Source organism: Dipodomys merriami, unplaced genomic scaffold, assembly GCF_024711535.1.
Source record: "Dipodomys merriami isolate MVZ:Mamm:240054 unplaced genomic scaffold, mDipMer1.0.p SCAF_11, whole genome shotgun sequence".
NCBI classification, from domain to species: Eukaryota; Metazoa; Chordata; class Mammalia; order Rodentia; family Heteromyidae; genus Dipodomys; species Dipodomys merriami.
In genome coordinates, this window is record NW_027202382.1 from 34,248,317 (window position 1) to 34,272,295 (window position 23,979).

Here is a 23,979-nt window from a genome sequence, read left to right on the forward strand (position 1 = left end):
AGTACAACAATGTAGCAAGGGTCACTTCAAGTGATAAGAAGGTTAAAATCGAATTGACACCAACTACAGAGCTTCCTTTAGTTCCATGGTTGCTGTGTGATGCCCTTAATAACAATAAAGATAACATCATGAAATATTACACAAGCCAGAGCAGAGGGAGGGGGCTGGTGCTTTCTGTTTATGAATTTAACTCTAAGTGCATTTTCTCAATCAATATCAATTCCCATTTCGGGCTATCCAATACTTGGTCTTATACACATACCCAACTGTTCATTTCATTTTCTAACCCTTTTTCCTCCTCTTGAGAGTGCTGTACATGGCATGTGTTTATTTTTTCAATTAAAGCAAATTAAACTTAATTTTGTTTTGAGAACTTTTTAATTTTTTTTTTAGAATTTCACAGCCCACAGTGAGATAATTGAGACCCTGCTGTTTTTGGAAGCACTATTTGGAGAGCGCAGGTCTAGATTTGGCACAACCTTAAAGGAAGCCTTCTTCAATCCTCCCGTCCCTCAGCACCAGTCTCTATACTGACCTGCCACTGTGCTCATCTAGATGAAGTCTTCTGTCTGGCATCTGTAGGTCATTACCGTGACTTGCAAAAGGACTGCCATATGCCATATGCCACCACCCCACACTTCCTTGTCTTTCTAAATCCCAAATCTGATGAAATAATGCCTATCTAACAGTTATCAATTCTTTTCTAAAACAGATTACTTCTTCTGAGTCCTGAGGCCTTCTATGCCCTGCCGCTGGAGTCTTCATCTAGCCTTTCCCCTTAGCTTGTTCTCCAGTCTCTCTGAAATATTTCCCCTCCCACTCTCCACCCAGAATGGTTTTCCCAAACAATCCAACTCTGCTACTCAGCCTGCCAGACATGCACCTGTTCCTCAGTGTTGCCTCAGATGGCAAATTTTGTTTTTCTGTTGGATAGACAGTGGCCTCAAATGAGGAGAAAATCCCACTGATGGGAGATTTGCCACACCCTAGAATATAGCAGCTCCTCAAAAAATATGTTTCGGAGAAATGGATGAGGAGAAAGCAGCAATATGAAAGAATGGAGTAAGGAGAATAAGAGGAAAGAAAACGCAAGAAGGTAGTGTGAAAATGCAGACAAAAGGGAAAGAAGGAGGAAAGAGGGCAAAACTTATATTAACCTGGGAAAACTTCCTTCTCACTCTTCTTAGACATTTCTCTTAGTATAACCACCATTTCTGAAACAATATAGAAATCAGAAATGATTAAATTAAAAAAAATCCATACCTATAATATTCTAAATCCATACAGATAATATTCTAAATCCAATCTATAATAGTTCTGTTTCATGTTAGAGCTACCTACATATTTTACAGGACACTATTATGAACTAATGATGGAAAACATAAAAATTTGACATTTTTACAGAGTTCCTTCTATTACAGGACTTTTCCTAACCTTCAATATGCTTATGTACATTAATGATTTCCAAGGAAAGTGTAAATCATGAATCCTTCCCAAAATGTATTGGACTACACAATACATTCTTCTCAAGTCTCAAAGAAATACTATGATAAAACATTGCTGATCAGAATCAGGAGAATGGGGTCCTAGACATAATGTCCCTATGAAGAACAAATGTGACACTCGTCAAGACCATCTAGATTTCATTGTCGTTCAGAACTGAGGAATTGACCTGATCGCTCCTAGGACTTCTTCCAGCTCAACAAGATCTGTGATGAAGACAGATGCAAGGTTGGAGTCATGCCTTTGGGATTTACCATTTCATACAAATGAAATGCTCTCTTCCTCTACTTTCACTTGTCCAGATTTGACCCACTTCCTGTGCCATCACCTGCCTAAGCTCTTCCTGGACAGGTTGGACTAACATGATTTCAGTCCTGAGGTTTCTTGTGCAAGCATTCCTCTCTGAGGCCATCTTCAATAGGGCACACCGTTCCACGAATTTGGTGGTCAGAAAATATATGTCATACATGGCGATGACAATATGGATGTTGTCACAGTCTTACAGCTCCATTTGCTTCCCATGAGCCCTTCAGAGATATGCCTAAATCTCGTTTGGCCTGCAAAGAGCTCAGCATAATAGTTTAATCTAAGATAGTCTCTGTTATTCAGAAGTCCCCTCTAGTGACCCTTTATAAAGTTAAACACACACACACACACACACACACACACACACACACACACACACACACACACACACACACACACACACACACACACACACACACACACAGAGATTTCAAACCACTTTCTAAAGCCTTGCTGGGGACCCCTTATTTTGGAACAAGTATAATAAAAGCGGAAAAAGCAAAGCTGCTCTCATACAAGTGGCAAGCTGGGCAAGATACCAGTTCTAGTCATTCCAGATCTGTCATCTCTCCCTGCCTCCTTGATGGGCTCCAGAACATCTATAAAAACCCTACTGGATCTCAAACCTTAAGTTTTCAGATGAGGAAACTGAGTTCTAGAAGAGTACCTCATGTGCCCTAAATGTATAAAGGGGAAAGCATGAGAGCAAAAGGCTCCTGCTGCTAAGGCAGTAGCCACTCAGCGAGGCTCCAAGTCCTTCCAGTGCAGAAAATGAGCTAGGTAATGCACAGATGCACTGTGGTTAGAACTTTTCTTTTAAAGATGTGGCAGCCGTTATCACATACATTAAGAAGTATAAATCACTCAGAACATCTTCAGTGTTTATGAATGTCATTGCTCAGGCTAAGGTCAAGTGAGAAAAAGAACTGAGTCCATTTAAATGTGATTTAGGATGAATGACTTAGAGATGTAGATAACCCCATATAAAACATGCTCCTCTGCGTTAGGTTTTTTTTTCTCTTACGTACCATGAATTGCTCACTGATCTCCACTTCTTACTAATTAAAATGCTGATTACCCGGGTAATGTATTCATTATAGAATATTAAGAAATACAGGTAAGCATAAAGAAAGGATGAAAGTCATCCATAACCCATTAGCCAAAGATAGCTACTCTTAAACAGGTGCATCTGGCAAAACAACCATGATACAAGTGATAAATTTTATATGATATGGTTTAAAATGAGCCAAGGAAAAGTAAGTCAACATGGGGAAATGACCTAAGTGTCATTTACAGAGCATTTACCACATATGAGGTATACTGCCAAGTGCTTTTGTATGTGGTGTTCATCCTTACATCATTTCACATGGGATATTGCTACATACATTCTACACATGAAATGTACTGTCTTCATTCTACATCATTTGACATGTGATATTTTTACATGCATTTTACATATGATGCTTCCTGTCTTCATTCTTCCTTCTACCGTATACAGAGCATTCCTTCATAAAGTTCATAGAACATTCCATTTAGCGGCTTTGTTTGGGCATGTGTTCCTCCCTAACCCCCAAACATTCTGATAGAAGCCCTGCTTGAAAGTTGGTGCACATCCAATTAATCGGAGAAATTTCTTAAAATCAAAGCATCTCCATCTTCTTTTTAGGGCAGAGACAGAGGTAGAGATTGAGATAAGAGAATCACAACCAAGATGGCGCACTTGCTCTTAGCCCTTACTTCCCAGTGTACACTCTGTCCCCGTCACACTTTCCATGGGCTCATATGTCAGCACAGCCACTGCTGAGCACAGCCCCCACCTTAGGAACATAATTCTTGTGGTCTCTGCCCCTATTTGTGCACCTGTCTCTCTTCCTGACCTCGCACGGATCTCTGCTCAGAAGTCAGCATCCCAGTGGGGGTTTCCCTCTATCATCTACACAAGCCATCAAGCCCTCTCCCACCATGCCCATCTGTCACAAATGCCTTCTTTCCCTAACCAGGTTCTATTTTTCTCTATTGTGCTTATCACCATCTGACGTGAGGTATTTTTACTTGTTTATTTATATATCCTCTCCCTCAATTAGAACATTGGTTCCAAGATGGGGATGGGGGTCTTAGTTTTGTTCACTGCTGTATTCACAGCTCTTTCAACAGTGTCTGGCACAGACTAACAAATCAAGAGACGACATTTGCTTTCCCCCTGGATTTTGTAAAGGAAAAAGAAATAAAAGTAACGTTTAATCAAAAGGTTCTGCATTCAATATACATTTTGACCAACATACTGAATGTCCTTTTCATAAATTGTTGTTCCAAATCGCATCTACCATTTGATAGATAAGCGACAAGAAAACAAGCAAACGAATAAACAAAAAACATTTTGATGATAGCATTTGGTCTTACCTTGCACTTGCTTTTTTGGGAAACAATGTTTTGTTTGTTTATGCAGTTATTGGCCACCTGTACTCCATTTGTACATAAAAATTTTAGCTTCATATTATCTTCTGATAGCAGGAGATTTACCATGTCTGATTTCATGTTTTATTACTAGGAAAGCAGGAACTGGCTTCGAACAGTTTTGCCTATAACTACTTCTCTTCTTATCTATTCTGAACCATGTTTGATATTTTTCTTTCTCTCCCTTTTCCTCTCCCTCTCCCTATCTGTGTAAGTGAATATAGGAGAGAGATTCACATAGAAATATAATGCATAATTTGCAACACTGGCTGAGGACAAATGCCTATCACCTCCACCCTATTATTTCATGATCTGCTTTAAATGTGCAAAGTGTGTTAAAGGTAAGATCTTGGCACTGGGATCTGGCTCAAAGAAAGTAATTTATCCTTGGACTGCTAACCCTGGTCTCAGGGGCACTTGAACTTCTACTTTTAAGGCATGGATAAACAAGCCAAGCTATGTTTCCTATTGAGGCATTCTGAAGTAAAATTGCTATTTTTAGAGACTCTGAAATTGGCAGCCAGCATTCCCTGGAAGAGTAGAAGATATCCATGACGCTGACAGACAAAGAAGGAGACAAAGTAAAATTTCAGACTGTTATAAAGAAGAGGTAAGAACACCTCCCTCCAATGGTACCATTTATAACATCTCTTAGAGCAAGTTAAGATGGATATCTTTCTCAGTGAGGCCTGTGTGAGATTGGTAATGAAGACAAAACCAATGTGAAGATTTGCTGTGACTGACCTGTCTCAGGACCATAGAGATCAAATAGCAATCATCAGCCTCAACTGTGGGAAGCCACCAAGTTGATAACAGCTAGACAATGCCTTAGACTAATAGAAGGAAGGACAATACAGTGAAAGAACACAGCATTACATGTGTAGCAACACACATGGGCTTGACGTCTGATGCTGTGATCCATCTTACATGGGAGAGTACGTTTTGGCTGCTCTTTGTCACAATGTCCTTATCTGGGAAATGGGGAGGATACTGCCAACTTTAGAGTCACTATACAAATTAGATGAGATAATATAATGTCAGGACATGACAAAATAAATGTCACTTCCAATGCAGAACGGAACCATGAGGACAAGATAAACAGCGTCCCCAGGGTGTCCAGCCTTCTGTCCATCATCTCCTTTCCCAAGTAGTTCTACTATTCCAGGTGACTTCATAAGTACAATGAACCGGACGTCAGGACACCAGGCTTCTTGAACCAACTAAGGTCAGGTTTGATTTTGAAGGGAAAAAAAAGTATTGGTAAAACAAGACAGGGAGAAAATCAAACCGGACTATGGGGGAGATGGCTTCCAGCTTTGATGGTGGATGGCCTTATGTTAATATCTGTGTCTTGACCACACAGTACAAAGAATTTCAGAATCTTAGCAATCTGGAGATCAGTCCAAAAGTGAAACTTAGATCTCCCCTCTGAACCAGTGGATACCACTCTTGGTCAGTTATCCAAAAGATTACAATCAGGATACAATAAAGACACATGCACATTTGCACACCCTGTTTGTTGCTGCACTATCCAATACAACCAAGCTATAGAAACATGTTGTATGCCTAACAATAGATGAGTGGATCAGAAAAAAAAAATAATGGACCTAAAAAAGTTTATATGTAGTGAAGAAAGTCAGGCTCAGAGTAACAAAGGACACTCTGTTTGCTATCATATGCTAACCTTAGGTCTAAATTATAATAAACATATATGAAAACATTTACAGGGCCATATGCGCATATACACCAAGTTGACTGAAGTAAGGTATATACAGGGAAGGATTCTGGTGGTATAAGTCCTTTGAACTTACAATTAAACAAAATGAATATCAGGAAGTAAAAAAAAATTTGTCTAAGGTGTAGATGACCTATTTCATCTGTGAGGTAATAAATGGAGAAGGGAATTGTGAGTAAATACAGTCATAATATTCAATTTATATATGTAAAAATGGACCTAGGTAACTTGAGAAGATGGGTAGAGTTGGGATTGATGTGGAAGATAATGATGGACGGGGTGACACTGATCAAGATGGACTGTATTCATAAATTGGATTAAAACCTATTAGATTAAAACCTCTCTGTACAACTAACTACTTAAAGATAGTAAATGGAAGCCAGACACTGGTGGCTCATGCCTGAAATTCTAGCTACTCAGGAGACTGAGATCTGAAGATAGCTATTCAAAGCTAGAACAGGTAGGAAAGTCCGTGAAACTATTATCTCCAACTAACCACCAGAAAACTGGAAGTGGTATGGTGGCCCAAAATGGTAGAGCACTAGCCTTGAACAAAAAGAGCTCAGGAACAGCACCTCGGCCCTCAGTTCAAGGCCTATGACCAACCAAAAAAAAAGTAATAAATGATAGACGACATATAAATAGAAATAAAAATTTAAAAACCTGCCTTAGTAAATTTTTATACTTCCATGTCCTTTCCTATTTTTTTTCAATCTCAGGTTAATCATTGTTACATAAAGAAGTAGAAAGGAGAGATTCATTGGTAAAAAAAAAAATGATTCTATAACTCCCTGCACAAGAGTACCTAAAACTCAATGATAACATCACTCAGACATAATATGGTAATGCTATGTGGTTTTGACAATCCACTGGGCATTTAAGACCTCGATCATACAAATTCAATATATCCCCATGTGTCTTCTCCGCTGAGCTGCTCCCATTATGCCCATTTTACAGATAAGGAAACTGACCTGAGAACTTCAGGTAAGATAGCCAAGGTCAGAGAACACTGGCAAGTGTGAAAACAAGCCTTTGAACTCCAGCACTGAAGCTTTCTACCACTCTTCTTGGATTCAAGTCCTCAGCAGCATACCACAAATTCAGGATAAAGGCTCAGACACATAGCATTACTGTTCTGTGCCTTGGTTTCCTCCTCTTTATAATGAGGAACACTGATATTGCCTTTCTGAGATTATTAGACCAGCCAGCAAGTGTCCATTGCAGCACAAGGAAGATGAGACAGGCTCAGTACTCCAAGAACTGCTTTATAATAGCGGCATTTCAGCAGTCTCTACATGTTGCAAGCAATGATCTTATGCTCTATACCAATGTATAATCCTTCCTGTCAGGAAAGAAATGAGAAGACAAGCAAAATTCTGGCTGACCTGGTAGTATTTTCAGCCATCATTTGTAAGGCTTCACTGGACTTTGAATGAAGCTGTCCTGTTGATATGCACTCAGAATAAAATTCTTTATGACTCACCCCCCTGAGCCCTCCCCAGCTTTGGCCATCCCTGGAAATGGCATTTGATGAGGACCACTTCATCTCAAAGAGCCATCTCTCCAAAATGTGTCCCGGCAGCAAAACTGTATTACCAACCCTTGCCAGGTAATCTATTTTTCAATCTTTCTCTTATACTCCTAAACATACCAAACTGCTGATTTCTGTTTTTTAATGGCCTCTTTGCTTGTACAGATTTTTTTATATAGTGTCAGCAAGGCTCCTTGTAGATCCTTCCCCTATACTGTACCTATAAACTCCAAAATCATTGAATTCCACAAGAAATTGAGCAGATCCAATTTGGTATACATAGAAATGTTCTTTCTTATGACTGTTGTCTCTGTCATGGGATTCAGAGATGCTCTCCTAGGTTTATCTGGGGGCTTCCAGATAGTGTTGGGATTCTACAGCCCAACAGACTTTCCTCTACTTTTGCAGACTGCTAGTTCTTAGAAAACAGACTTTGAGAACTCACCACTCAGTGTGGTGGGTGCCCTAAAATGTGATTATTTCTTGGATGTGTGCCCTGTCATCCTGAGTCAATTTGTAATCTGCAGCCTGTCTGCTCCATGTTACCCCCCAGGATTCATTCTCCTCGAAGTTCCCACTGGCTCACTTTCAGGGTCTTTGAAAGACTAGATAAATTATAGCTCAGAGACCCTTTGGGGACAATACTGGATTAACCCTTACAGAGGGTTCTAGCTATTCAGATGGGACATTTCCTTTCTTAGAGCCCTGCCATTCCCACCTTGGTAGAGTAAACAAAATGACTGTATCTTGCTTTTTTTTAACTGCCTTCTGAACCTATCTTCCACCTTCGGTGGTGTGAGATGCAATCACTTTGCTATTCCCAAGATGGCTCCAACACCGTTGCAGAGGGCTGAGCACCCTGTGAGAAACTCGCATACCCTGAGAACTGAATTTATTCAGAATTAGAGACCTCATGTTGTCATCAGCCTTTATATTCTGGTGTGTGGACAGAAGCAAATCTGGTCATTTACCATTCTTAACTTTCTCACACTCAGTCTTATTCAGACTCTTCCCTTTAAAGCCACCTGCAATCTCTAAAACACAGATCCCTTGAGATAGACAAAGATCCCCTTTACTCTCTTAGAGAAAAAATTAATTTCACTTTCTTTCAGCCTCATTATTTTCTTAATTGTCTTCTTTGCCCCTCATAGCAAAGACTGGCTGTGGATTTTGTAGACAGCCTTGTGGGCTGTGTTCCAGGAGAATTGGGTTTCAGAATCACCATTTATCAGCCACCTCGTCTTGAATTACAATCTGTGCTCTGAGGTATGAATTCTTTTAGATATGCTCATTGTTGAAAGGACACCTCCACCTTATGATGAAGCACAGGCACCATGCATGTCTCTCTCTGCTTTCACAAGAACTTGGTCATGCAGCATTTCCACAGAGCCAGGCAATAGCTCTTCAGTGAGACAATGCATAGTTTGGTCCTTCACAATTTCCAGAAGGCAAGCTCAGAGAGGAGGAAAGATAGACTCATAAGGAGTCCAGATATATAGCCATAGGAGTCTGGATTAGAATGGAGAGCCCTATGCTGCTGTGCGCTTGCGGTATAAAACTTGGACTTAAAGGAGATGTCAAATGAGAAGATGCAGTCTCTGATCTTCCAAAACATTTTTCCTCATCTTCATCACTAACTCCACTGATGTGTCCTTTAGACTTCCCCACCCCCAAATGCTTTAGGAATTCTGAAATGACAACGATCAGTGTATTAGGAATGGTCATTATTGATGGGTTTGCATCTCTCTTCTAGTAAGTGACCAGTACCTAGTAGGATTCATCAGCTTGTACCACCATCATTTTATTCAAGATGCGTTTCACAGACAAGATGCATAATAAGTATTTGCTGATTCAACTGATTCTAGTTTTCATCTTCTATTACCTAATTTCATGTCAGTTATCTGTTCCCCATGCAGTCCTCCTCTTCCACCTTTTTTTCTGTATTTACTATTGCTTCCTCCCTCCTTTTTTTAGACTTAGGTATTTCTGGTGGGCAGAGGGGGGAGATAGTACTCAGAGCTGGACTTGAAAGATTAGGAGAATTTGTTGAATTGTTTGATTAAAACTGGGCATGCTTAAAAAAATTTAAAAACCACAATCCAGGGAGAATATCTAATGATGACCTTCTGTGAGTTTTCGAACTGTCTTCAATCTTCACACTCCCCACTAGGAATACGGTCAAAGGAAAGATGTGGAGGGCTTCAAACCCGTTGTGATTTGACTGAGCTTACACCTCTCATGTCACTCTCCTCATTTCAAAGCTTTGGCCATGCTGCATTGTAACCCATCATTTATGCTTTCTGACTCTTCCCCTGTGTAATAACTCCATTTATGTTTGTTATCTCAGCCTCTAATATTCTTCCTTTCATATAACCAAACATGGCTGGCTTGTTCTCATTTAAATCATGGGTATAAAATGACTTCCTCAGTAAAGGCTTTTCATGACTAACCTGTCTAAAGCTGTACCATTCACATTCTTTTCTAACACCATTCCCCAATTATTTCCTGACATTTAATAATAAATGAATGCACTAGCTTGTCTATTTGCTTGTTCCTTTGTTATCCATCTCTCTCCACTCAGTCCAAGCTCCATTGAAAATAGAAACCCAATCAATCTACATTTCTAATGTCTAGACCAGCACGGTCTATAATGTAATCGTCACTGGCTAACATGTCTACATATTAAAATTTAAAATCGATAGCATTAAATAAAATAACAATAGCCATGCTTCAAGTGCTTAGTAGTAACATGGGATTAATAGTTTGCTAGGTTAGACAGCAGAGAACATTTTCATTGTTCCAGAAAGTTCTATTTGATGACACTAACTTAAAGAGTTGCCAACTAATAGACACCCAAAAGCTATTTACTGAATAATTGCATGAACAAATGTTTTCTTTTAACTGTCACCCAACTTAAGGCCTTTTGCTCCCTCCCCTAAAAGAATGATGAACTCAACAAGGGTCACAGAACCATATTGACATGGGAAGGAGTTTCTAAATAAATGTCACAGGAGATACTGCTGTGGAAATGCAAGCTTCTATTTATGAGCGAACATGTAGGGTGACATGAACATACTTTCATGGTATATAAAGAACCAGTAACTAAAAAAGAAAATAATTTAAATCTGTGTAACTTCAGAGGCTTACAGACAAAAGGCAGATTTAGGGCCCAAATAGGGAACTAGCCTATGAATCTCTCCAAATACAACATAGGGTCTTTGTGTGGTCATGAACTCACTGTTGGTCTATAATATATCCGCTGTTGTCACTATACTTGATTTTGGTACCCTGCATCTTGTATATACATTTGCCTAATTTGGGGAGGGGAAAGGGAATAACTTAATGCTAAACCAAGGACACAGAAAGACCCACTGCAACAATGATACCAACAAGAAGGTATATTGGAGATGAACTTTACAACTGGGAGAGGGAGGAGGGGAGGAGGGAGGGAGGTGGGGGAGGGAAGGACTGGACTCCTGGGAGAACAAGGGAGGGGGTAACAATGCTTGACAAAAATATACTCATTGTCTTACTCATGGAGCTGTAACCCCTCTGTACAGTATCTTTACAATAAAATATAATTTTAAAAAAATACAACTGAGAAGCTGATTTATTATATGCCTGTTCAAAAATATTTTTTTGTTTTTTTGATTCTTCAACAAAGAGGAAAAAGTCCATTATTGAAAATTCCTCAGAGGTTTGTTTCTTGATTTGTTTGTTTTTAGATAAACCTCAGGGAAACCATTGAGATTTCTTTTTAATCTAGCAACATGGCACCTTCATGGTCTACGGACAGACAAGTCTCCTTGGCTATCTTTTTAACTCAATTATACACTGGAAGAGCAAAGTTTAGGTAGGGGGGACTTAGTTTTCTGTCTCTGTGGGTTATGTGACCTTGAACAGTAAAAGGAACCGGTATGAGCTTCACTTTCCTCTTCTGCATGGGGGTGCTGAATCTGCCTTCCTGGGTGAGCAAAGAGATAAAGGGAGAGAACAAAACTAAAGATCCTGGCACAGAGCAGGGGGCAACTTTCAGTTCCAACTTTACCTGACTGCATCCTCACCCTTCTTCCTACATTGTTGGTATAAGTGGTGTGCTTTTGAAGCCATGATGGCATTGCTTTGAGCAAATATGAAGCCATTGTTAGAAGAGTGAGAGGCAGAGACAGAGCATGAAATGACAGTTGCTGCTGAAAACTGGACGTGAAATGCAAAAGCAAACATTGACAGAGCAACACTGTGTGTCAGTCCCTAAAGATAGGAAAAAAAAAACTCCTAAGAAAAGCATACTGAAACATACAAAACATACTAAAACTGTCTTCCAATGGAGCTATATTGCAAATCAAATTGAGACAAAAGCTAAAGAGAGTTTCTGACAAAACTACATTGACATATGGAGGAGAGACATTACTGATAAAATAAGGTTTGGGGAAAGATTATTTGGAAGGGGTATTTGAGTTAAACAAAGTAGAAAGAGGTAGAAGGTAGTGAAAAGAATGATAAAGATGCTCACTATCTTTATTAACAAGGGATTAGAATGGAAAATAAGGAGGGGATGACTAGAAGAGTGACACAGGAAGATCTGTCCCCTTCGCATGACCTCCATCTTGTGAATGTGGCTCAGTAGCTGATGTGTGAAGCCTTGGGTTTCAGTAAAGCAAAAACAATGAGAGAAGAAGGGTATGGTGTATAAAACCTTAGTTTTATTGATATGTAAGAGTAACTTCATCTAAGAAACTGAGTGGGGGTAGAAGGGAGAAAGAACACAAATAAAGAAAATAATATGTAGCCTTATCCAACTGAAAGACCTTTTGGGAGAAATAGAGGACTTTTCAGTCAATAACATGAACTTAGAAGCACTAAGAAGGAGGTGTTGCACTTGAATGGAGTAGAGAAGAGTATTTTTACTATCCCCACCTAAACTGCTCCAAATATATGTTTATTATAGCCTGAGCTGGGCCTTCTAAGCTCAAGAGGAGCCCAACAGCTGATTTGGAATCTCTAAGCAGTTTCTCCTCAGTTGAAATGGAGTCACAGCTCCCCCTTCTGGGAGCTAAAGTGCTATCCAGTCCCGGAAAACCCTACGTGGAAAAAGGCTTTATTGCACATGGGCCAAAAACCAAGAATATTTTTTTCCCTACTAACTTGCCTGTACCCCAAAAAGAGCACCTAGAATACAAGGGAGAATACTGTGAATGCGCCTCACTCCAAATTGTCAAGGTTCTCTGATTCAAAGTGCTTTATATTTCCACTTCCCAGGAGCTATATCCAGTCTTGAGTGATGCCTTTACATTTGGAAACCTCAGTTTTGTCTGAAGGCTGCAATTCTCTTTGGGGGAAATGTAGAGGGTGCCTCTGTGCATGGATATATGTGTACAAAGGAATGCATGCATGTGAGTCTTCATATTCTCCTGTACCTGCAATATAAATGAATGTACAGAGGTAAGATTCTAATTAATATAAAGAAATCAATTTGCTTCAGGTATTTGCTTTAATGGGTGAGCACACTGCTTTCTAGAAAGAAAAGTTTTCCTTAGTAAAGACTTAGGTAGAGTCCAGATTCTTTGCTGGGTTTTGTTTTATAGTCCTACTCAGTATTAAGTCCCTGCTTGGGTGTAATTATCAGAAGGTATTAGAGAATTTCCTTTTGCTTTTACTCTTTTTCTCTTTGTGTGTGTGTGTGAGTGTGTGAGAGAGAGAGAGAGAGAGAGAGAGAGAGAGAGAGAGAGAGAGAGAGAGAGAGAGATGGGGAGAGCAAGGCAGAGAGGGAGGGGAGAGGGAAAATAGACATATTGGACCCTTTCTCTCTGGGGTCCTATTTCCACATGAAGAAGGTCAGAAATATATCTCAGAGATGAGAAGTTTGATGAAGGAAAACAAACTGTGTCTTGAATGGAAGCATGGTGGTAGGTTAAGGAGTGAGTTCCTGAGCAGAGTAGTAGAGTGCAAAGAAGCAACCTGAGTTCCAGTTTTCAGTATGCCACCAATTCACTAGAGAATCCTGGGAAGTCCTTATCCCCTCTCTGAGCCACAAAGTCCTGTCTGCCTGCTTTGTTAATATTAATTCCAGCTCCAATCCTCTAAGAAAGGGAAAACAGGAAATCCAAAGAGATTCCAACATGGGAGTCTCTTCCTCTCCCTTTACAAACACCATCCACCCCCCACCACACACACACACACACACACACACACACACACACACACACAAAATGAACCAGGAAGCTAGGTTCTAACCCAAGTGTTCAGACATAGATTCTCTGGCTGTTCCTTTGGCCTTGGCCGTGGCCGTGACTGTGGCCACATAGGAAGACTTTCAGCCCCAGGGATCAGCCTGTAGCCAGAGAACGGTATGTCTGCAAGTGTCTGCAGGTAGATCAGCCATCAGCAACCCACCCTACCCCACCGCCAAGACAGGCTTCTGCAGAGATGTTTGCCTGCTTTTCTCTTCCCTAAAAGGCACATAGGTACACGCACAGAGATACTTTTGGAGGCAAGTATGTCTATGTCTAGCCCTTTTCCAGAGGCCTTTTCGGTGCTTCCTTCCAGAAGCTGCTGTGAAACCACCATCATCTCATCTCTCAGCCTGTCTTCTAGCTTCACTGCCCATGGGCAGAAAGCACGAGCAGCTGCCGCTTACCTTGAGAAAGTAAGAGAGCTGCCGAGTGTGGAAGCCATGCTAAACAGCAGTAAAACTCAGCGTTTTTTGCTGAGTAGGATAAGCCTTTAAGAGACAGCCGGGAATCAAATCAATGGCTGGCCTTAGAGCCTAAGCCCAACGCTACCATAGCCACAGTGGCCAAAGGACTTAACCATGGAGACTCCTAAATAAAAGGCAGGGAAAATCAGAAAGAGGGCTTTAAACACCCAAACTGTCTTCTTAACAGACCTTCCCATAGCCCTCTACCCTTGGCAAGAGAGAGAAAGAAGATACAAACCAGACAACAATTTAACTCAATTACCAACCACATTCTGTCATGGATTCTCTGCCCACCGTCCCCAACTGTAGATGTCCCTCTGTATGGAAATGCACACACACACACACACACACACACACACACACACACACACACACACACACACACACACACACACACACACACTCACTCATCTGCTTTTGCCCAGTATCCTCCTAACTCCAGTGGAGCCACTGGGAGGTAATAGTTTTAGAAGAGATTCCCTGGGGGCTCCCCCAAGCCTGGCTGAGCTCGCGAAGAGAAGACTCTGTCTTAGGTCCTGTCCATCTCCTGCCCCCGGATGAAATGTCCCTGAGACCCTGTAGGACCATGCTGAACTGTGCCATGTCCCCTGGGGACACTTTCCCCTGAGAGGATCCACACAAACTTGCTCAGATCCTCCCTCTCGCCTCCCCAAAACACAAGAAGCAGGAGGTGCTGCCAGGGAGCTCATTTCTGACTCCACTAACCCTGGCTTCCCTTTTCTCCCATCTCCAGCTAACCCAGAGGCTCTCAGTTCCCATCCGAATCCTGGAGTGGAATTTAAAGCCACAGCCTCTCCTTCGCATGGAGCTTTGGACCTGGTCTCTTTCTTATTTATTTAACGTCAGGTCCGAGTGTGCAGGCAGGATTCCAATCTTTTGGAGGAATTTTCCTTCAAGGGTACCCTCTAAATGGGCTTCATTCGATGCCTTCCATATCCCCAGATCCCTAGCCTCGGAGGCTCAAGAGGAAGCCCAAAGAGAGGATTTCCTGATAGCTACGTGATCCTGTAGTACAAGATCCTTCCGTGTAGACTGGGGAGAGACCTAATTGAAAAGACACACAAACGCATACATACAAACATGCACACACAAACACACACACACACACACATACACACAACGAGCTGTAAGTAGGTTATAGGACCTCTCTCTTTGCCCCTTCCCCTGAGCACACACACACACACACACACACACACACACACACACACACCACGCAAGCACACACACACACACCAAGCATCACAAGCAAAGGACGCCCACACATACACTCACACCACCACCACATCATCAAGTTCCTCCATGGTGCCCATGTCGGGAGCGCGCGGGGTCGGAGGGGGACGGGTGGAGGGTGGAAAATGCACACGACTTACTAAAAACCCGCATTTAACCCTTCGAGCCCCAGGTACTGGGGGACACCCCCCTCCCCTCCGGCAACCCCCTTTCCCCCCCTCTCCCCGGCCCAAGCCAACCTGAGTAGACTTGGCGGCCAGAGGAAGCAGCTGGGATGTGGTGGGTGCTGGGAGGGGAAGGGGGGAAGGGCGGGGAAGGCGAGGGCGCCCCGATTGCGGTCCGGCCCCCCTCCAGCCCCCCTCCATCCCGCAGCAAGGGCAGAGCGAGCGGTTGCAGGCTTTCTGCGCCGGGGCCGGCGCCGCCTTACCTGGAGTCAATGTCCGTCCCGGGCGGAGAACTGCGGGCGGACGCTTTTTATTCGTCTGGATGGGAAGTTGGGAGAACCCTGCGTCCAGCTCGCATACCGGGGACGGCGCGGGGACTGCGGGCGTAGGGGTACCTGGCTCCTAGCAGCCTGGCTCATACTCAGCCCTAAAGTCCCCTTGGCTCGTCCCGAGGACAGGCATGAATGCCGGCTGCAGAAGGCGGTCACTACTCCGTCTGCCTCCCGGCTCTCTCCCTCTCCCTCTCTCTTGCTCCCAGCTCGCGCTCTCTCTCTCTCTCCTCTCGGGCTCGTTCTCTCTCTCGCTCGCCAGCGCTCTCCTCCTCTCCCCCCTCCCTCCCCGCAGCCAGATCAGTTCGCAGCCGTGGGGACCCGGAGTGGAGCGCGGCGCCTGGCGAATGGAGAGCGAGGGCCGAGCGCGCGCCGTGCTCCCCCGGCGGGCGGGGAGCGGCGGCGGGGGCCGGGCTCGGCTGGGGCGGGGCTTGGAAGCCGCCAGGCCGAAAATGAATGGGGGAGAGGCTCCCGGGAGGAGGGGAGAGGCAGGGGTGGGGGTGGGGGGTGGGAAGGAGAAGCCCCAGCATCCCCGGTTGATTCCAAGGAGGGTTTGGTACATCTTTTAGGCGGAGGAGGGAGAGGAGGAGAGGAGGGAGGGAAGGTGAACGCCTGCGGGGGGGGGGGGGGGGGGACGGCCTGGGTGGGTGGGCTGAGGCTGAGGCACTGCGGAGTCTCACGGGTCTGGGAAAGGGGGTGCGGGATGGGTGTGTGTGTGTGTGTGTGTGTGTGTGTGTGTGTGTGCGCGCGCAGCGCGTTGGCCAGTGTGTACCTGGGGTGTTTCTGAGTAAGGGGTGTCTGTGTGGATATATCGAGGTGCAGAATTTGTCTGAGGGAGGCGCACCCCCTCCCCGCTCCACCCTTATATAGGTCGGGTTGTGTCTGTCTCTCTGTCTGTCTGTCTCTGTCTCTCTCTGTCTCTGTCTCTCTCTGTCTTTCTATCTCTATTTATCTATATCTCTCTGGAGTCTTTGAGACTGTTTTCTCTCTGCGCATAGGCGACAACCCACCGAACCTCCCAGAAGGAAGCGAGTGCTTCTCCTACGTGGGCAGGATGTGGGAGAGGGAAGCTGAAAGGAACTCCAAAGTTCTCTGGGGACCACCAGAAATCACAGTGAGAGGGACTAAAGCATGGATATGGAGAGCCTGCGAGACCCCCCACCCCCCTGCATTCTGCCTGGGGTTGCGGGAGCAGAGGGCTGGCTGAGGCTGGGCCTCTGAACCAGTCAGAGTAGGCCCCTCACCCCACCCAGTGCTCCCCCAGCACACGTTCCCTGTGTCCACTGACTTTTTACTTTGCTGCTGGCTTAAACTGCATCACCGGAGGTGCAGATTTCCAGCCTCGTGAAGATGATAAACAAGGGGAATGGGGAGCAAGCTACCAGATGGAGCGGAGCGGGCAGGGAAGCTATAATGGAGAAAGCATTGAAGAATCTCCTGGAACTCAGATTCCGTAAGCGGTGTCGGCTCTGGAGGGGTTGGAATCTTGTTGCTATGCAGTCTTGGCCAAATTACTTCTCCTGTAAGCTTCAACTCTCATCGGCCTGATAGAATTTAAGTGAATTATGATGGAAGTTGAGTGAATTAATGTATGTAAAAGCACTTAATGTGATACCTCCCACGCAGTGAATATGCCATGCATGCGTTCTGCTACACCGATCTCTACTATAAATAATCTTTTTTGTTGTTGTTGCTGCTGCTGTTATCCAGAGGATTGTAAGAGAGAAAGGTGACCGCTAGGAAGACCTACGAGTCAGACAACTAATTGGAGGGAAAGGAGTCTGGAAACTAAGTGTAAGAGAAATGCTTGCATGATGGACTGAGAACTTGAGAAGGTTAGGCAATTAATGAAGAAGGGAGAACGAGAGTAGGACAGGTAGAGTTCTTAAGATAGTCTGAGTGAGCACTGGGTGTCTGGAGAAGAGAAAGAGGCCAGAGGCAGGCTGTTCTGAGCCCCGCTTCAGCTTCCTCTTCTAGGGGAGCGAAGGTCAGCACCATGGACAGCTCTCAGGCCACTGACCATCCCAGGGTTTTACATCCTGCCTGGGGGGAACCTCTTCCTCCTTTTGTTTCTGCAAGTTTTGTTTGTTTCCTTTCTCTTAGCCTCTGTCCCAGGCTCAGATACTGACCAGCATTTCCTCAGGAAACTCTGGCTTTGATTCCAACCTACTTCTCTCATGCATGTCAATAGAAGACAGAGGATGCTCTCTCTCCCCTTATTCCTCTAAACTTTCTCTTTCTGTCTCTTTCTGTTGCTCCCCCTCTTCCCCTCTCCCCTCGTCTCTCTCCCTTTCTGTCTCTCCATCTCTCTCATTCATTCATTCCTCTCTGCCTTCCCTTTCCTACCTTTATTTCTCCATGCCATTTTCTCTGTGTCTCCAGCATCCCCCGACTCAAAGACTTCTTATTCATCAAAACTACATGACAACAGGCTTGCTGGTAATGCCTTCTTGAAAAATAATAAGCAAAACAACTAATTAGGGCAGCTTCAAATAAAACCAAGGTACTGAGGGCTTCCTCTTCCTAGCTCTTTCCTCAAAATTAGTATCCGAAAAGGAGAAGATTTTATACTGTAGAACATTTTATTGTCTCTCTCCTCCAATCCCATAAAGCAAATATTTCAGTCAGGAAACACACAGCCTTTCTGAGATACAACTACAGTTAGAGAGAAAAAGAGAGCCCAGAGAATTGGTGAAGTTTTATTAGGCACAGAACGTGTTTGGTTATGTCTTAAATGTTTTATGATAAGGCATAGCCAATAGCACCACATTGTTATATAATAAAAGACAAGTCCTGGAAAAAAAAACTTGAGTGGCATGCCAAGATACAGTGAAGTCCACAGGAAATGAATTCAGGAATTCTACATCCATATTCGAGACCAACATTTTTATTCTATCTTCAGGGACTAATCAGGAAGCCCTAGGGTCATAGGAAGATATTGAGATTTAATAGAGTTGCTGCGCCCCGCGCTAAATACAAACTTCAGTGTCTGAGACTATGGCCCAATCTGTGCCCATAGAGGATTTAGTAGCCGTTGTCGCCCAGAGAAGGTGAGAGCTTTACATGGACAGATTTAAGGCTCACCAGAGCTGGCTGGCTTCTGAGTTTTGCATATAACTCCAACCTTTCCAGTTCTTAGTTCATTTGCATTTGGCTCTATTTAGTTTCCCTGTTTCTATGAAAGAAGGCTAAGAGGGCCATTAAAAAAAATGTCCCCAAAGACTCCTTGGTCATCAGAAAAGTTCCGAGTGCAAAGCATTGCTAATGACTTCTGGAGAAAGCAATCAGAAGCATATGGATAACATTTTTGCAGAAATCTACACGGTGGGGAAAGGTTTAGAGGCCAAAAATATATTTCTTTTTTTTTCTTCTCTGCCAAAGAAAGAACATTTAAGGCAGCTTGAGATATGTGAGAAATGTCTTGTTCTTTCTTTGGGGTGGGTGTTGGTGAGCAGCTGTTTGCTATTTCTACTGAATTTACCAAGGGATTGCGTAGGGAGGACTTACCAACGGATTAGGGTAGACTTAGGAAAGAACTTCTTGCCTGTAGATCTTGGGGGGTGATTCTCATATTTATCCAGTGGCATTTATTTCTTTAAAAAAAAGAGGTGTTTCACATCATTCCATTCTTGCTGAGATGGATTAGATGAACGATGGACACTATTTTTCTTTTTTAGAGTCATGGCTCATTTTAAGAACTTGACAATTACCGTATAACTTCTGGGTTGTGAAAAAGAATGTGATTACAAAAATATCCACAATATTTTACGTGGAATTTTATTGAATTCTTCGGTGCCAATCTTATTAATAAATGTCTATTCATGGAAGTCAGCTTCAGCACCTCCAGAACAGATGACTTTTCCAGCATCCCACCTGACCTTCAATTTTATAGATTGCTTCATTTAAATTTGAGCTGAAGGAAATGGAAAAAGAAAAACCATTGAGGAAGTGAATAAGCAAACAAACAGGTTTTTTGTTGGTCTGGAAATAGAGGAAAGATATAGATAAATGCACAGAAGTTAAGATGAAGGTTCTACCTTCTCTTCCTTAAATAAAGATAACTTTTTGTCCTGTTTGTGAAAGACTCTGAGCACCTGCTGCTGCCTCCAAAGCTTAAGTTTACAACTCAGGCTAAACCTTACCAGAGTTAAAAATCCCTTAATCTGAGGTACATTGGGTTCAGAACAGCCTGAATAACTACACGAGGATGTCTGCATTTCTTAAGTGCCTAATGAATGAGAGCTGGTATGACTTGCCTGGTTTGTATCTTCAAGTATCTAGAGCCCACAGCAAAACCATACTTATTTATTCCTACATAATCAAAAGAAGCCATCACAGCATGTGATGTTAAATCTAGCTAGCATGTTAAATCTTTAGGAACTTCTGGGAAAGCTACAGGAAAAGAATTTACTTCTGCATAAGGAATAGCATGTTGTAGCTACCCAGAGCTGCTTTATCCAGTCTTTGTAATAGTCAGATTCATAAGAACTAATATTTACTGAGTAGTTGCTGTATGTCAGAGACATCCAAGCCTTTCGTGTCTTTCATCTTGATTGATCTGCACATCTCCTCACTGAGTAAAAGAAAAAAATACTATTTGGCTCCTCATCTGTTTCTCTCCTCCCTCATTCCTCCCTTCCTCTTCTCATTGCACCCAAAGTTGTGCTGATGCAGTTTTGTTGAAAATAAAATTCTCATTCATCATTCCATGTGTCCAAAACCTGGTGGATGTTTAACTGCATACCAGAGTCAGAACTGTTCTGCCAAGAATCGAATGCCTTCCATCACCTGGTCCCTGGGTGCCTTACTATCTTGCAGGGTAATATGTCTCTTTATCATCCTGTGCTTTCTCTGTCAGGAAAAAAGTAACTGTTCTCCTGGTTCTTAGTACCTGGCTTCTGACACTCTTATGTGCCCTTACTCATGATGGTTCCTCTACCATCATGTCTTTTCTTCTCCAGTAATCATTGAAACCCGAACAAAGACATCTGACCTCTCCTCAAATACTGAGCTCATGTGCCACCTCTTTTACCATGTCGATGAGCATAAAGTACATTCTACTCTGTGTACAAAGTTATATGTGATCTATCTCCAATGTTCTTTCTCCAATCACATCTCCCTTCCCCCTGCTGGAGCTCACCAAGGCCTTTCTTTCCCTAGACTTTCATGCTAGCAAAGTCTGTCTCAGCCTTCATTGTAAATGTCATTTCCTTGGCCCCCAGACAAAGACGCAAATATCTCCTTCATAACGTGTATCATCATTGTAATGGAATAATTAACAATGACATTATTTGTTTAACAAAATTAAAACTCACAGACATAAAAGATACATTCATGATGAGAGCTTGGGTAGCTAAAGGCACAATGGAAATGTATGAATTAGTCCCCATGTCTCAGTGTTTACCCCCTGTGTGCTTCACAGACATGAATTCATTTAACCATTTAAATACCTCTGTGCTGTTACTGCGACTATGGTTATCACACCCACTTTCAAATGACAGAAAACAGAGTACAGAAAAGTTAAATTATCTCAAATTTTATATACTAGACACAGGACTCCCTGATACAAGAGCAGAGCATTTGATAAAGATTCTATTTATCCCTTTATGTGGTCATGGCCAATTGTGTATCATTCAACAAACAGAGGCTTTTTTCCAATCCTTTCAATCTTCAGCATATTCTGTCTCTTTTGAGTCTGCAACACACTGCACTGTCCTTAATATTGGTTATTTTCATATGTCAACACTGTTCTTGGTATTCCCAGACATTGGCTATGATCTTCCAGCAAACATATTGATATTCTGTAGCCATGCTGCTACCTTCTAACTCCTTGACTGCTAGCTGCCCCTGTCTTGTTTCCCCATAAGACTCCCAGCCATAGGAATGGATGTGTTTGAACATGAATACAGGCAAACTGGTTTTGCTAGGCATGCATAGCTTGCATTCTCTCCCTTTTCCCATTCCCTTCCGTATTTCCAAAGTTTCACTTCTGTAACCATAAGCCTGACCAGACTTTACCCTGCTGATATAGGATTGTAAAAGGGTGTGAGAATAGGAGTTCAAAAATATTATTTTGTTGTTTGAGATTCAAGAGATATCCTTATTGCAAACACATTCAATATCCTATTTGAATTAATAATTCAGTGTAGGTAAAGCTTTGTGAAATCTCAGATACTTTATACCTTGCTCTTTCCTGTTCTTTGCAGACTTGCTTTTTTTTTTTTTCTTCTTCAATGATTTAAGATGAAGAGTGACCCAGCATTGTGCAGAAGAGAAAACCTCATATCAGGGCCGAAGAATGACTTGCATTTGGATAACATTTTGCAATAGGAGACCTACAACTTGGACTAACGGCTGGTGGACTGGTTCTCCCTTTATTTCTCTGTGAAGCACTTGAGGTTGTTTATAATCTTTAACATTTTTTAGACCCTTCCCTTTTTCTCCTGCCAGGCAGTTTACATGTTCCACCACGGACCACTAGGGGGAGCCCTATATAGGCTATTTTTAGCTTTTGCTTGCGTCAGATCCATCTTCCTCCACTGCTGACAGAATCTTTATTTCCCCTTTGGAAGCCTCTGTTAAGTCTTTTGCTCCATACACTTCAATATAAAGACGCCAACCTTACTCGTAGCTTCAGGACATAGGACCTGAAGCTAGAGGGTTGTTTTGGCCAGAGTTTTCGGTATCAATAGTCATTGCGATTAAGAAATGGATTTGATACAAATTGATCCAATCAGAGCCAGGCTCAGGATCTTTGTTGGAACATTTCTTAAAACTACTCCATTCTTAAAAACTGATCCATTCATCTACTGAGGGGCATCTGGGTTGGTTCCATATCCAAGAAAATGTGATATATATATATATATATATATATATATATATATATATATATATATATATATATATATATATATATGAATTCTATGCCTCCATCAGAAAGAATGACATTGCCCCATTTGTTAGGAAATGAAAAGTCTTGGAAAAATTATATTAAGTGAAGTAATCCAGGCCCAAAGTAACATAGATCCCATGGTTTCCCTTATTTGCAATAACTAGTACATGTGTAGGACAAGCAGAAAAGGCCAAAAGCTATTTACATATGGCCATAGAAGATGATATTAAGCAAAATGAACCCCAAGATAAGGACACAAATATCTTCTTTCTTGCTTGCTATTGTTTCTAAAGTATTTATAATGTACCATGTGATTTTTTATTGCTGCTCTGTATGTTCTGTTCCCATGGTATAACCCCTGTTTTCACTGTATTTGATGTGGGTGCCTGGCATTTTGTATATACACTTCTCTAATTCAGGGAGGGGAAGGGGAAAAAAACCAAAATGCTCAAATAAGGATACAGGTTGACCCATTGTAACAATGAGATGTACAAAACATTATGTTGAAAATGAACTTTACAACTTCAGCTGGGGGAGATGTAGTTGTGGAGGTGGGAGGGAAGGGATGGTAGGGGGAAAACAAAGGAGGAGGCAACAATGCTCAATAGGAAATGTACTCATTACCTTGCTCATGTAACTGTAACCCCACTGTACAGAATTTTCACAATAAAAGCATACAACAAAGCTCAAAAAAGTACTAACTGTATCAGTGATAATGAACATATTTAGGTGGTAAAAACCAGACAGAAGTTCTGGGCTTCAAGCACAATGAAGGAAGTCTGGCTGGGAATGAAGGCAATGTGGAGAAATGTGGATCCTGAGATTTTTGAAATAAGCCACATGCTTGACTTTCTGACACAATAAGCATGCTTTCTATTTAAACCATTGGATTGGGCTTTCTTTTTGGTCACTTTTTCTTTAACCAAATGCATTCTGAAAGATCATTCAGGTGCATGAATTTCATGTACAGAAGCTTGAAGCATCTGTCTTAGAGGCTTCAGATGTCATCCATGCCAGAAGGATTACTTGCAGTAATAGTCTAGTAGAGAAATAAACTTGGAGCCAAGTGAATAACAATTAGTATTGCTCTTCCTTTTATTATGGGGGTCAAGTGTTC

General features: G+C 42.4%; 1 protein-coding gene and 1 long non-coding RNA gene across 3 annotated transcripts in view; one reads left to right on the forward strand and one right to left on the reverse strand.

Moving 5' to 3' along the window:
• Brinp1 (BMP/retinoic acid inducible neural specific 1) overlaps positions 1–16,310 on the reverse strand; it is a 177,501-nt gene extending 161,191 nt beyond the window's left edge. Inside the window, exon 1 of the mRNA XM_070012560.1 lies at positions 15,905–16,310. The gene's annotated coding sequence lies outside the window, so the exon portion shown is untranslated. The remainder of the gene's footprint in view (positions 1–15,904) is intronic.
• A 159-nt stretch (positions 16,311–16,469) lies between these two features.
• Positions 16,470–23,752, forward strand: LOC138816400 (uncharacterized). 2 transcript variants are annotated; one of them, XR_011368664.1, is made up of 3 exons: positions 16,470–16,526; positions 16,969–17,559; positions 22,177–23,752. It is a non-coding gene; the product is annotated as an uncharacterized lncRNA (long non-coding RNA). The 2 variants fall into 2 exon arrangements; XR_011368661.1 differs by having other exon boundaries at positions 16,969–17,492.
• The last annotated feature ends 227 nt before the right edge of the window (positions 23,753–23,979 follow it).